A 2,615-nucleotide genomic window follows, 5' to 3' on the forward strand; every position below is an offset into this window, starting at 1 on the left:
AACAACGCTACACATAGAAACTGATGATGGTGGAAAACACCGAAACGTATTTTAATTGATAAATAGACAATAAAGGACTGAAGCCCAGGAATTGATTTTGATTTGGAATTATTAATATTATCGAAATAGACTTTTGAAAAAGCACTTTTTTGCTAAGAAGCACTGGAAAAAATAATAACAAATTGACGTTTCAAGGAATGAAGTTGACTGGGATCCTCCAACTTCATGGACTCTTAATCAACGCCTAAACTTTCTTAAAATCCATCAAACCACTAAAATCTTGCGAAAATTGCCAAAAATCCCCATCCACATGAGGTCGAGGTTGCTGAAACCACTGTTGTATCTAAACCGAGGCGATTTGTTGCCTCATCAGCTGTGCTCAGCTTGATGAGAGCGAGTAGGCTCGAAACCGGTCCTGGAGGTGCCTGAGGTTGGTGCATTCCGAAATCTGCGCTTGCCAGTCTGCAAAAGCTTTTCATTGTCTTCTTTATGATCGCTGGATCTGGATTTGGTGGTGTCTTCGGTCCTCTTGAAGGCCTTGAAACTGCTGCCTCTCATCCGAGCCCCATCCAGTTCTCGGGTAACTTCAACTATTCCTTTTCCTGCTCGCTCCTCTTTGATTTATTACCCACGGCGGCAATAAAAGCGCAATCAGTTGCCCATAAAATAAACATCCAACTTGATGAACTTGGACACGCCACCAACTAATTCCCGTTCCGCTTCCGCATTAGTAATTTAATGGAGCTTGTCTCATGCTCCAGTCCATTTTGGAAATTTCCAGAGCCTCAAACTGCGTCAAAGAACGCCGGTGTGCCATGAGCCAGAATGCCATCCAATTAACTTTTTCTAGCTTCCAGAATAAGCAGATTTCGTGATTGCATTGCATCGAAACGGCACTTTGCCTATTCATATCGGCATATTCTGTATTCTATTTCTGGAAATGCGCTTTTGCCGAACCAAATGGGGCTTTGGTTTAGTTTAAACTGGTCAATAGTTGAACAGCTTTGTCCCTGATTGTGCCAAGCCTAAAAATAGCCTCAATAGGTAAAAGGCCGGCTATTGTTTGTCTGCAAAGTAAAAGGCATTTCTTTGGACAGCGGTCATATGAGCGAACCACGTTTTGCGTCACGGTCCGCGACAAATGTTGCATCATTTCGCTAATAAATTGCGCTAATCGCTAACTGTATTTATAAACATTCGGCAAAATTGTTGGAGGTTCGCACCTATCGATCAAACAAAAACAGCCCGTCCTAATTAATAAAACAATACCGGCGATCCGAATTTATATTTCCTTTTAAATTCGCTAACTTTGGCTTTGAATGACGTTGATTCTAGCTGGAACGTGCCAATCGGATTCAATGGTTTTTCATCCAATTATAGCGGTTTTTTACCACAATTTATTCAGGGTTTGTTGCTTTTGGGTGGCGATTTAACTCCAAAACTCCTGAGCCAGTCAATATTAGTTCAGACTMCCGATGTTGCAAAATCGCGTGTTTATCTTCTTCGCGTAATTAATTTAAWCAGGGTTTTTCCKCCTCTCCTCCCACTGGGCGCTTTYCCTTAATCAGGAAGTTCKCCTTTTYSGWATTTATCGAAAATTCGGMTCAAAACTGTTTCCCTCAAATTTCAGTGTTTTATAGWCGCCCAGTTGTCACAGTGTTTTTACAAGTTTCACAGTGTTTTCTGCGTAGTTTTTCCCGGTAAGRTGGAMACTTTCAGCAATCYTGCCTCCCGCAATAGAGTTTTGCCATGCACGATTCTGTGAAGCTTCCGTTGATGTGGAGAGCCAACTTTCAAAAATTGTGCAAATTCAGCAGGATGCTGGAATTTCCTGAAACTCTCACAGTGCTTCACCCTTAGTCTTCTCAAATAAGTAGGAAAGTTTCACCTCTCCGCAGTTGCCACTGTGCAAGTTACACTCAACTGAGCTTTGCCATGCACGCGCGGGTTAATTTTTTTTTGGGAAAATTCCTCCAAGTTTGTCAGAATTTTTTTAAAGTTTCACTAAACTTGGCCGCAAAGTTTCGGTGGTCTCGAGTGTCAATTGGGAACGTTACGTGCACTTGAGCCTTGACATGCACGATTTGCTCAATTTTCCTTGGGTCTGCGACTCGAGTTTGAAAAATTATACATCTTTAGCAGGATTTTCGACGTTCTTGAACGCTTTACAGGACTTTGGTCTTAGCATTGTCCGCACTGAAGGTTTTTCACTTAATTATGTAACTTGAAGGAAACAATCCGCTCGTTTACCAGGGCGTTTCAACAACGATTGACCGACTATTAAGAGTTTGGTTCTGATGTTTTGCTAACACACATGTGTCGCCAAATGTCGAAAAAGACGGCGTCATTTTGAGACGATTTTGCTATAAAAAAACCGAGCAAACGAACATCGTTCTGTAAATTTGGAGTTTTTTGAGAAAACTGCAAACCGTTCCTAACGAAGCCTTTATATTGTAAAAGCCCCAATTTATGCTCCAACCAGTGGTGTAAAAATCAGCACCCGAGCTGAATTTCTCCCCAAGAAATGAGCAAAAACCTGACGAGAAACATGAATTTTTGACCTAATCTTGTACCTAAATGCGTGATACTCAAATTTTCTTTCTTGTGTGAAAACT

This window comes from Dendroctonus ponderosae, unplaced genomic scaffold (assembly GCF_020466585.1).
Source record: "Dendroctonus ponderosae isolate FM_Combo_2020 unplaced genomic scaffold, Dpon_F_20191213v2 Dpon_F_20191213_9, whole genome shotgun sequence".
Classification (NCBI taxonomy): Eukaryota; Metazoa; Arthropoda; class Insecta; order Coleoptera; family Curculionidae; genus Dendroctonus; species Dendroctonus ponderosae.